This window comes from Oxyura jamaicensis, chromosome 5, assembly GCF_011077185.1.
Source record: "Oxyura jamaicensis isolate SHBP4307 breed ruddy duck chromosome 5, BPBGC_Ojam_1.0, whole genome shotgun sequence".
In the NCBI taxonomy this organism is placed as follows: Eukaryota; Metazoa; Chordata; class Aves; order Anseriformes; family Anatidae; genus Oxyura; species Oxyura jamaicensis.
This window is the reverse complement of record NC_048897.1, coordinates 49,708,202-49,720,259: the sequence shown is the minus strand read 5'-3', so window position 1 is coordinate 49,720,259 and position 12,058 is coordinate 49,708,202. Positions and strand designations below refer to the sequence as shown.

General features: G+C 45.9%; 1 long non-coding RNA gene across 1 annotated transcript; it reads right to left on the bottom strand.

Annotated features, from left to right (window-relative positions):
• Positions 1–2,229: 2,229 nt before the first annotated feature.
• Positions 2,230–6,844, bottom strand: LOC118167305. The gene is made up of 2 exons (XR_004751093.1): positions 5,116–6,844; positions 2,230–4,828 (listed from the first exon to the last, which is right to left on the bottom strand). It is a non-coding gene; the product is annotated as an uncharacterized LOC118167305 (long non-coding RNA).
• Between the last annotated feature and the right edge of the window lie 5,214 nt (positions 6,845–12,058).

Below are 12,058 nucleotides of genomic sequence, written 5' to 3'. Positions count from 1 at the left end.
TATTGAGCTTATGATTCAGTGTCAGAAATTTCCTCTGTCCTGCAATCTTCTATGCCAATTTTTTCAATTGCTTTTGACATCAGCAGGAAGCACAGCAAGACCCACAATAAGCAACAGTCCGTGCAACTCACAAAAGAAATCTGCAACCCTGAGCTGTCTTACAGAACAGCTTTCTTGTGGATGATAAAGTCCTGGCTCTTTCAGTACATCTGCACCTATGAAGTTTCCCAGATGGTGTTTTGAGGAGACAAGAGAGTTCACAAAAAGTGACATGCAAAAACTTAAAAATCTCTACTACCTCCTGGTGGCAGAGATTTGCTCTCCGTATGCGTAGAAAAGATGCTGACGGAATTAGGCTTATTCATGTGGCATCTCTGTACTGATTGTGGTGGCTTCAGATCAGCTCTATAACCCCTGAAAGTTCCCAGGGATACATAATGTATTACCTGAGCAGCAGCTGTTGAGTCTGTCCTCAGCTTTTCCTTCCCACCCTTCTCCGTGCCTATGTCAAGCCAATTCCGTTAGGCTGCTCCCCATTCTGGCCAGCCGAGCCAAAAAGAAAGATCTTGTCCTCTGCCTCCTTCCTTCTGACATATCTTGTGCTTCTGGAGAAGGTGAGCTCCTCCCCAGCCTCACCCCTAAATGCAAGGAATTTAAAATAAGCAATGTGACAACCCCAGCAGCAAGATGAGTCGTGTCCCTTTGGGCTTTCCAGCTCCCACAGGAGGAAAGAGCTTCAGCTCCTGTTGATGCCCTCACCGAATCTATACCTGGTGCCTAAAGAGAGGTGTCGCCTTGCTGATCATCTCCTGAGGACTGAGCAGCTGGGTGACGCACCTCCGTGCACCCCTGGGACTCTGCAGAGCCAGCTCCCGGAGAGGAGCTTGCAGGTCCCCAGGGACCCTTCGTGACCGGTCTCCCATCACACACGTTGCACTTTCACTCCAGAAGGCAAAAGCTCATTCTTAATGTGAATCAGGGTTCAGTTCGGTGACCTGAACAGCCTCATCTGGTGTTGTCAGAGAACACGGAGCTGCAGAGGGCTGGTAGGTATGACAGGGGACCTAAGGATACGGTACGTTTCTGTGCTGGCAGCAGGCAACCATGCAGTGTATCGTAGCACATCCCAAATATCTCTGAAGGTTTCTATGAAGCCCTCAGTGTCATCACTATGTAACTGGTCCCTGTGCAAACTGATTTAAAAAAAAAAAAAAAAAAAAAAAAAAAAAAAATGATGCCTCTAAAGGCAGAGACACTTCATCCTGAGTCACATATGCTTCCAGGAGCCAGAAGAGCAGGCACTTGCATTGTCCCAAGCATGACAGATTTGCTGACTGCATGCCTTGAATTGTCTGAATTGCACCTGGGAGGTTACAGAGCAGCAGAACCCAATGGAGGCCAACGGCAGGCACTCAGGTTAGCTGAGAAATTGCGTGTGTGTGTGTGTGCATGTCTCCCTTGAAAACATGCCATCCAGTTAGAAACATAGTTATGTGAAGAGAGCAAGCTGCCCCAGACCTGGGAGTGTACCTCAGCTGATTTCTGCTTTCCCTGCTAGCCTCGGGATGCTGGGTACATCAGTCTGGAGAGGTACCGATGCAAGCTGAACCTTTTTGCTTTTGGGAATGAGGTTCTTAGGGTGTGAACAGTGTGTGAAGGTGAGTTGGTTTTATCTTTCCTTTCCATCTGTTTACTGTGCTGGCCTAAGTCAAGCTGATTGCAGCCCTCCCTGCCCAGCACCAGCACCCTGACTTTGTCACATCACCAAGCAGAGCTGATGTCCCTGACCCCTCTCTGGAGGGACCTCACAGACCTGTCCCTGCAGAAACACTGCATCACACCCAAAGAGCCTGCAAAGTGTGTGAGCACCTTGACAGCCTCCCTGCCCACGTCCCCTGACATAGTGCAGCCCCATCACCAGAGTATTCAGTCATATTTCTATCATATGCTCATGACAGGAGATAAAAACCTGGAAGGGTCTCACCCCTCCCTAAACCATTCGGAGTCTTTTCCACAATATTTGCTGCAGTGCATACTTTGAGATTTCACATTGCCCACCTTGACAGCTAATTCATAGCTGTGGGAGCAAGCTCACATCAACTAACACTTTCTGTAAATGATCAGAGGGCAGAGTATGGTTTTTAACATTTGAGGAAACTCCTCAGATTAGATGCATTTGTAAGAAAGAAATCTGGTGTCCCGCTCCCTCTGCTGGTACAATTTTTCAGCCATTACTTCATACCAAAGACAGAGCTGTCCCAGTGCTGTTTTCCAACACCTAACATGGCTCTGTCTTTTTGAAAAATCTATCGCCGTGTCCAAGGAGAAAGCTTGAGAGAGATGGCAAGCCTCTTCTGCAGCCAGTTTTCTCATTAAATCCAGGTTGTCCCAGATGGCACCGCATGTTTTATGGCTGCCTCTGAACTTTCTGCTTGAGCTCTGCTATTGGGAGATTTATTTCTGCATCTGTAGAGACACCACATGCTTCCCAAACTTTTCTGCTGTCATTTTTTCTTGCTTCCATGACCATTTCAAAATTCACATTTCTTCCTTCAGGATCACCTTTCTGCTTGTTTCGTTTTAGTGCTTCAGCTCTTAAAGGTAAGATCCCAGTGTACATGTGTCATTCTCCTCTTCTTAATGACATCGCATCAAAGAGCTTTCCAGACTGCTGGGCAATCCTTTCATCCTGACATCCTCATTTATAATGCAGCCCCCTAGCCTATGTTGGTCAAACAGTACATACCTGTATAAAATGCAGTAGAAAATGAGGCAGGTTGCCTGGTACCAATAAGCACAGGCAGGGATATCCCTTCCAGAGCCCTGAATATATTCTGCCTGGAGCCAATGCTGATGAATTCGGGACTGACCTGATCCAGATGTGCCCCTCCAGAGCTATAGGCTGTCCCCAGGGTTCCCAGGCCCTGGGGCCATTGGAAGCTGCACCTGAAACTGCATCTCAGGAGGTCATCACATCCAGTTTTTCTCCCAGATGGAGGATCAGCTCTATCTGTAACCACCCTCTACCTAAAATGACACCCACCCCACAACAGAGAGCCCGTCCAGCCCAAAGCACCAGGGAAATGGTCCTAGATTCTGTGATGTTAAAAATAAATAAATAAATAAATAAATAAATAAATTTCTTCCCCACTCTTTATCACAATACCCAATTTCAGTTCTGCTTAGTTCAGTTTTATAATGCAAGATATGATAAAATGTGACCCCATACAGTTAGAAGGAAAATGGTGATCGAGTTCTTCCTTTAACAACCCCCCTATAATGCACTGCAGTCATTTAAATGTGGTCTTTGGTGTCTGCATGAGCAGAGTGTGGCTCGTATATACAACAGGGCTGTCAAATATCAGCACAGACCAACATATTCTGCAGCCAGAACAAACTATCATATTGAAATACTGACCTGGATAACATCAGAAATATTCGCTATTCATCACATAAATTATTAAACCTTCCATCAGGAACAGAGCCACCTGTTACTGTCTTTAGATAAATAAAATATTTTTAAATTATAGCACTTTCTTCTGTTTTCCAAAGTACTGCAACTTGCCATGAATGTTTTCAGTGTCTGGTGGCGATTAATTTTCTGCTTAAAATAACAAACCCTTGCATCATATCAAATGCTGTTGGTAGCATCAGTGTTTAAAGACAAAAATGGTACTTGGTGTGGTACAGACCTCCTCGAGAAAGTGTCACAGACCACTGGCCCCAGAGAAGGGCAATACCCCAGTGCTATTTGACAGAAGTCACACTGCAGGAGAGGAACCTTCTCCTGTCTCAGCCAGAGCTGTGCTGGGTTTCTGCTGGAAGTGTAATATGGAACTGACATATTTGTTAGCATAATGTCTAGGAAAAATAAGCTTGCTAATCCCAGGGCTCTGACTATTTCAGTATTGAAAGTTGGAGCCGTAATAAGTAGTTCCTGGCATTCTACATGGAGGATAAGGCCTTCCAGTCATTTTCCTTTGTTTGTAATAAGCTGCCTTCCTGCTAGCTATTTCGCTGTGGTATAAATCAAATGTTTCCATTTCAGGGTGATGCCATGTGTCTCACCTTTCTGTTGTTACCTCTCAATTTATTACATTGAGGACCCATCCATTACTGCTAAGGTCACAAAGTCAAGTGCTAAAAAGTTCAAAAATACCAGGCATCAGGGCTGTGCTGGATGTATTTTAACCACCTGTTAAAACCATGCCCCACACCCAACCCAGCTGTTACGAAATGGCTCAGACAAATCCCCAGTGCAGGTGCTCCACTTCCAAAAGCTGCATTATTTATGCCTAGTTTCAGAGCACGGCTCTTCCTCCTACACCCTTGCCACATGCCTTGACGTGGACCCAGAGCCATCCCCACTCTTGGTTCTACCACACGTCTCTAGGACTTGGTAAGCAGCACAACCTCAAGGCCAGTCTGTCCTTATCCCCCTGGCTCCAAGTCCATACTCCATGACACAACAGCACTCCATTTTTCCTGCAGGTCTCCTACCTCCCAGAGGTGCTGAGAAGACCCCAAGGCACTATTTTTCCACATGTGGCCTGTGTGAGAGCTGAGACCTTATTTTCTCCACAGCACCAAACCTCTGCACTGAGCAGAAAGTGAATAATTCCCCGTGGGGCTTTTCTAGGACACTGATCACAGGAGGATCTGGGAGCTTTGCAAAGTGCAGAAGTCACTTTTTTGACTTGATCTTCACAACATACTGCTAACGTCAAAAAGCATTGCTGCCCTCCTTTCAGGCACAGGGAAGGAGGTGCAGAGACAAAAGCCCCAGCTGTTGAAGGAATTTGCCCAAGTTCTGTTTTCAGTCTGTTTTCTTCTCCATGCTTTTGCTGTTTCAGTGCCCAAGGCCAGGCTGGATGGGGCTGGGGGCAGCCTGGGCTGGCAGGAGGGGTCCCTGTCCGTGGCAGGGGTCTGTGAAGTCCCTACCACCCCAAACCACCCTGTAATAAGGGATTTCTCCATCATTCCTCCCCCTGCTTTGCTCGCCTTGCCATGGCACTGCTGGCAATGAAATGAAGTAATAAGTAAATGAAGTAAGTAATGACTGACGCTGGTCATGTGCTGAGGCCTTGCCAGTTGTGTACTGAAGGCCTGGGCCACCTTCCCTCCTGCCCCTGGAACCACCCCATCTTGTCCTGCTCCCCTCTGGGTCTGCCTCACATCTTTTCAGGGCACCAACTGCTGTCCCTGTGCTTAGCCAGGGTTAGGCCAGAGAACTTGGCTTCTTGCTGACTTGCTTGATCACAGTTGAGCTCATCACCTTGTAGCTGAGAGAATTTCTCTTCCTACAAGCCTTGGCCAAGTCATTTCCAAGGAGAATTTGTCAGAGATGACGAGAAGTATTATCACATCTTTCTTTAGCTGTCCAAAATGTACGCATCCAGACTGAACCAAATCTTGGTATTCCTCCTGTAATCAGCAGAGAAAGACAGCCAGCTCCGGAGGGTGTTCTGTCCCAGCCTGTCCAAATGCCTAAGACAAGTGGCATGACATTTTTCCAGGACTGCTAAGCTGCATCTTAAAGGACTTTTCTTCCCTCATTTTTGCGAATGCCTGTAGGCTTTTTCATAAACAAAGTCCTAGAGCGACGTGTTCCATGCATTAAAATGAATATTGTGAGAAGAAATTCAATTTTCTTTCTTTAAAACCTCCCACTGGATCATTCGCTAGTGCCCCGTAGTCTCTTCACTATGAGAAGAGTTCTAACACTTCATCTGCGTGCTCCTGCTGCTTTTACAAACCTCCATCATATTCATTCCCTGTTCATCGCTGTCCCAAGCTGAAGAGTCTTTTTCTCCATAGCACAGATCTTGTTCCATATCTTTAGTCATCTCTGATGTCCTTCACTGTGCCTTTCTGTAGCTCTGCCTGTCCTTTCCGAGGCAGGGGAGCAGAACTGCACACAATGCAAAATGCAGCCTCACTGTCAATGTGCAGAAAAGCCCAAATATATTTTCTGATTTGTTTGTTCCTGCCTAATAATCCCTCCCGTGCTGTTCTGATTTTTGAGCGCTGCTGAGGCTGGAAGTGTTCCAAAGATGTTGCCACCGTCTGAAGACCTCTTTTCTGAATTGCTGCTGCCTATTTAAGAGCTCATCCTTGTGAATGTTTTGTAACAACATATTGCTCTGTATTTACTACCTTTGAACATTACCTAACATTTTATCACCTCAATATCTGAAGATCCTTTATTTGCCATTTGCATTTGCTTTGCATTTTTACCACCCTGAAGAGAAGGCACTTTGGTGACAGCCATAAATAGATTTCTACCTTTTAGGATCAGAGCTGAATAAGCGCTTGAACGAAGATTAAACAAAAACCTTTCCAAACAAAAATCTCTGCAAGTAACACAACGATTTCCATGACTTGTGGCTCAGAGGAAACGTCTGGCTGCCAGCATGACTTTAGGCCAAATTTTCAGTCCTTTTGTCTCCGGCTTCCCCAGATGGAGAACAAAGATGCATCCATAGCGTGTGGCAGAGGCCAGAAAACTTCCCCCATCCACATGCACCACCATCAGCCTCACAGACTGCCAGAGCTGCTGCATGCTTTTTAGAAGATACCCTGTCTCTGAGATTTCTCCTGATGGATAATACTGAAGTGACCTGTCCAAATAGACAGTTACTCCCACTGTTTGGGGGAAAATGTTTTTATAGAGCTTCAGCTTATTAAACGCCCTTAAAAGTTTATTCTCCTTTGTAAGCAGCTTGTAGATCCTGTAGGTCTGAAGCATGGCACAGCCAAGGTTAATCTGCTTTCCCTGTAGGCAAATACCCCTCCAGCCTGATCCCCAACGTGTTACAGGTGATGGAGTTCAAAACATCACTTCTAGCTACCTGTAAAAATAATAATAAAAATTTAAGAAACAAACACATTTCCTCTTTAAACATCTCCAATGTTTCTTACCCAGTGCATCATCAGGAGGTATCCCATCATCTGGAGGTGCTAACTCAGCTCAATCCTACAGCAAAGGGAGGCAGACCCTCCACCCCACTACATTCGGAAGCATTTCGTTTTGTAGGTTAGAAGGCAGAGTTGGCCAGCAGCCTGGGCAGAGAATGATTTACTTTCACTACAGGGTTTCATTCCCGACCCACAAGGAGTAAGTTAGCCACTCCAGCAGCCTGGGAAGCCAAGGGCAATGTGTGAGCAGGGGATGGAGGGCAGGAGCGACCACCAGACCTCCAGTCTCCAGATCAGCTCCACAAGGACCCTTGTCTAGCTGACAATGTGTGTTGCCCAAGAAGAAATTCACTTGCACCAGCCACTGCCGAGGCTCTCAGCAGCCGACCCATGAAGCAGTGTTAGCAACCCCAGCCAGTGACTGCCCATCCCAGTCGGTGGGATGCACAGTGAGCAGGGGATGAATGGCAGCATATGGTGATCAAAACCAGCAGCCAAAGGCACAACGTCAAATTCAAGACAGCCACAGCCCTGGTGAAGACAGCACAAGGGAAGAGAGGAGGCTTTGAGCTCCTTTTTAACCCTGATTTTGTGTGAGTGATCAAAGCCTCCTTGTCACGCTGCAGGCAGGAGCTGCTCTGTTTTGTCTGCATTGGGTGACATGCAAACAGCAAGGCATGAATGTGATGCTGTGCCTCTTACCTGGAATATGTGGTGGCAAGAGGAGGAAAGAGCACAAGATCATGCCTGAAACTGGCACCCAGAAAGATGTGACAACCAGCAGATGGTGTTTCTTTTCTACAACCTGTCATGAAGTCTCATCTCTGCTCCAGCAGCTCCCTAGACCAGTAGCTGGCTCCTCAGAGACACACCAGTACCTCACTCCTTGCCACAGGAAATCCTGAGTGTGGAGCTCCAAGGGTCACTACACAGCATGTAGGGAGAGCTGCTGTGCTCAGAAACGAGATACACAATACAAGGCTGTGCGGAGAGCAAGTAAGCCTGGGTCTTGGAGGGAGCAAAGGTTATTTCAGTGCTTTGTTCACCCTAATTAGCACAACTTAACCTATGTCTGCATACAATATCTGAGCAAGCTTCAGTTAATGCCTTTACAGTACACATCATGTAAGGACAAATGAAAGGCTCTCCACCAGTCAGAAAGAAAAGGTAAAGGACAGAGTCGAATTAAGGAATAGAATAGTTCAGCTGGAAGGGCCCTGCAAAGATCATCCCATCCAACTGCCTGAGCACTGCAGGGCTAGCCAAAAGCTGAAGCATGTTACTGAGGGCAACCTTTTTCTGTCTGGGATTAATCCATTGCTCTTAAAATAGAATAAATCCATACCAAGAGTGGGCAACAGGCTAGTTAATTGGGCTTGGACACATAAATAATCTCTTTGATTTGATGTGGGGACTTACACATCCATATCCAATGTCCAAATCAGAGCATCCCAACAACCAGGATAGTGGCATGAGTCTTGGTGGGTCTGCTCTCTTGGAGCTGTTCTGTACAAATAAGAAAGTATTCATTGGGCCACAAAAAAAAATAATAAATAAATAAAAATAGAAAATAAAAAGACAAAGATGCTCTCCAAGCAAAAGTTTGGACACTCATCAGACACCCATCAACAGTGTAGGTCCAGCCCTTCATCCACCTAGATCCACCTAGGAAAAGTAGGTACAACGATGGCAGATTGGCTCCCTCCTTTTCACAGTGAGTTTATCCATTTCTCAGAATAATGAGTTATTTACCTCACCTGGTTTTTGGGGTTGAAATCGAAATGCACCACAGAATAAAATCTTCCTTGGAGAAGCCAAATGCAGGAGTCTGGACAGGTCTCACTTCTGAAGTGTTGTGGTCCATGAGGAAGAAAACAAATGGGGAAGGAAAAAATCTAGGACAAAACCAAAACTGTTGACATGGAGGCTCAGGTGTCTTCTGTGATTGTCAGTATCTTCTGCTGAAGTCAGAGAGCAGCTTGTAATAGCTAAAGCCTGACTTTGGTGTGTTTCTGATCTGCACTGAAAGGCTTTCTCTACAGAGTGTCTGTGGGTAAGCACAAAAATGACAACCACTTCTTTTAAGAGAGAGGAAGGTTAATTCTCTACAGATGGTGGCCAGCACCAGCTTATTGCTCCTCTTACTTCTCCAACAGAGGCTGCCAAATGAAACCCTCCACAGGGACTGTATGCGCAGATTTCATGCATTTAGCATGCAACCGAAAGAAAACATCCCAGCACTGTTTGGGTAATGACAGAACACGCAAGTAATAAGAAAGGAAAGAGCCATATTAAAGCAAAGCACAAGGAGGGAGTTTATTGTATCTCTCTAATCAGCATCAAAATTTCTACTAGCACACGGAAATGAACTTAGGCTGACTGTATAAGTCATAGCTGAGTGAGATACTTCAGGCAAGAGGCTGAACACCTCCAGCAGGAACTCAGCGTGATCTTCTTTCACAGCAATTGAGTACATTTTGCTCAAAAGGTGAGGGGTTTAGGGGCATCATTCCCGACCAGCTACTCATAGTGAGGTGGCTGGTATAAAAACTGCAAGAAGTTGTGAATTATATGGTCAAACATTTGGAAATGCCCAAAAAACATTACTGAAACTCCAACAGAGGCTGAAAATAGAAGCCTCACACTTCTTGCCCAGCTGCACCGCATGGCCTGACAAAGCCCATCTTTCTCAGTCTTTGTTTCAAGATTCCCTTGCACCACGGAGGTCTGGAAGCAATTACAACGGCTTTCACAAACCCGTAATTTTTATATTGAGAGTTCAGATACTGATAGTAAGTATGACAAAGGGGCAATAAACCTTTAAGTAATTCAAAATATTGCAGTGCTCAGAGTAAGGCGGACTGAATAAGGAGCCAGAAGCATTCCTATGCAGACCGTGTTATCAGAAACATTTAAGGAGACTGCATTTATAAAGGAAATTCTTACAGCCAGTTATTAGTCAATAAGTGGAGCAGTTCATTGGCAGAGACACAGTAATACACAGCAGGCTGCTGCAGCTCTTAGGGAAAACACAATTAACTTGATAACAAAATTAAATATAGTAGAACTATAATAAGTGCGAGCAGCTTATAGTAAACCCAAAGGGAGTATTAAGAATTCAATCCATCAATCATCACAGCACGTAACCACCTCTGGACAACATTTCTGAAAACCGTTTGCAATTTTATGCCTGTTCCAGTTACTATGCATTTGAATAAAGCTGATCTTTGATTTAACTGCTACAGCTCCTTAAACTTTAGTGCAGAAATGCTACTTCATGTACATCAGTTTGATAGTCTCAATCTTCATATGCGTGTTAACTGATGCAGTCTACAGCTATACTATTGTACTGGCTATTTAACAAGATTTTCACCAAAACGTGACTGTCTCCACCTATAAAATACAAATAATGGCATTCCCTTCCATTATGAATTGACCGGAGCCCTGAGGCTGTTTAACAGAAACATGTTGGTGGTGCTGCAGCCAAGTCTCCTTTTACCTAACCTAAAGGAACCATGAGTAATGCCATGAACTTATTGAAGTTATTATGGTAAAGCCCCAGCATAAGAAAAGACTGTCTCCAATCATTCTAAAGAAAATCATCAAGAATATTATTGCAGTTTACAGGAAACAATCTGATGTAAAGAATTGCTGCCTACCTTGTCTTACTATGATAATCACGCTTAGGCTCTGCAGTGGTGATTTAAATTTACAACATGTCCGTTCAACGAGCCATCCTTCTTTGCAGCCTCCCTTCTCCATCACAGGGATAGAAAAACACAGCCTACTTCAGTCCATAGGAAGGGACTTTGGTCCCAGCAACCTCTTCTTTAAGGCTTTTAACCAAAGGCAGAGCTGCTGTGTAAAGTTTGTGCCTTTTGAAGCTGATTAGAATCATTAGGGTTGGAAAAGCCCTCCAAGATCATCTGGTCCAACTAACCCCCTACCACCAATGTCACCACTAAACCATGTCCCCAAGCACCACGTCCAACCTTCCCTTGAACACCCCCAGGGACGGTGACTCCACCACCTCCCTGGGCAACCCGTCCCAATGCCCGACTGCTCTTTCTGAGAAGAAATGTCTCCTCATTTCCAACCCGAACCTCCCCAGCACAACTGGAGGCCATTCCCTCTAGTCCTATCACCTGTGAGAAGAGGCCGACCCCCAGCTCCCCACACCTTCCTTTCAGGCAGCTGCAGAGAGCAATGAGGTCTGCCCTGAGCCTCCTCTTCTCCAGACAAAACACCCCCAGTTCCCTCAGCTGCTCCTCATAGGACTTGTGCTCCAGATGCATCACTACATCTAATAGAATTGTGGCTTTCAAATGTTGGTGGTGATTTTCAGAAACAGCATCTAGATAGCTGACCACATCTGCTCAATGCTCCCCTGCACAGCGGCATCCCCTGCTCACTGCTGCTTTCACCTCCGCTGGGACTCCTGCCAGCCCAGCCATTCACAGCCCTGGCTCAACTGAATTTTTCCATGAGTTTCCCTGAAAAATATAATATTTTCTTCTTTCTTTTCAAGATCACATTACCCCAATTCGTCAAATATGTCTTTAAGTGGAAATCTCAAGACACAGGCAATTGGTCATAGGACCATCTTGTACTTCTGAAGCTCTCCTGAGGCACACAGCCCTGACTACTGGTTCCCATATCCCCAAAACAGCAGAGAAACCTCAGCTCCCAGGAGTTCAAACCAGGGTAGGAAGACCTCAAAGGACACAGTATCTCCAAAAATGCAGGGAGAGACAGAAAGACAGAGCGTGCACTTGGAAACAGAGGAGCACTGCCAGTGAGATGCTTGGTCCAAGCCAGGCCTGAAAAGCTGCCACTGTCTGCCTCCCCAGTGAAGATGAAGGCCAGCTCCAGCTGGAGCAGAGCAGTGGACAAGGATTTCCTCCAGCACACAGCTTTCCCTTCCCCAGGGGAGGCAGACAAGTGACAGCTCATGTCCTCATGTCTCCTCATGTCCCCACTAACTTCACGTTGTCCTCTCCACAGGCTGTGTCTGTCCCATGGAGCAGCAGCCATGTCACCAAGTAAAGCACTAAGGCTGAAATTCCCGCAGCAGGAGCATTTTACACTCAGTCTCCACCCGAGGCAACTACATGAGCTGTTAATCAGTGTACAGAATGGC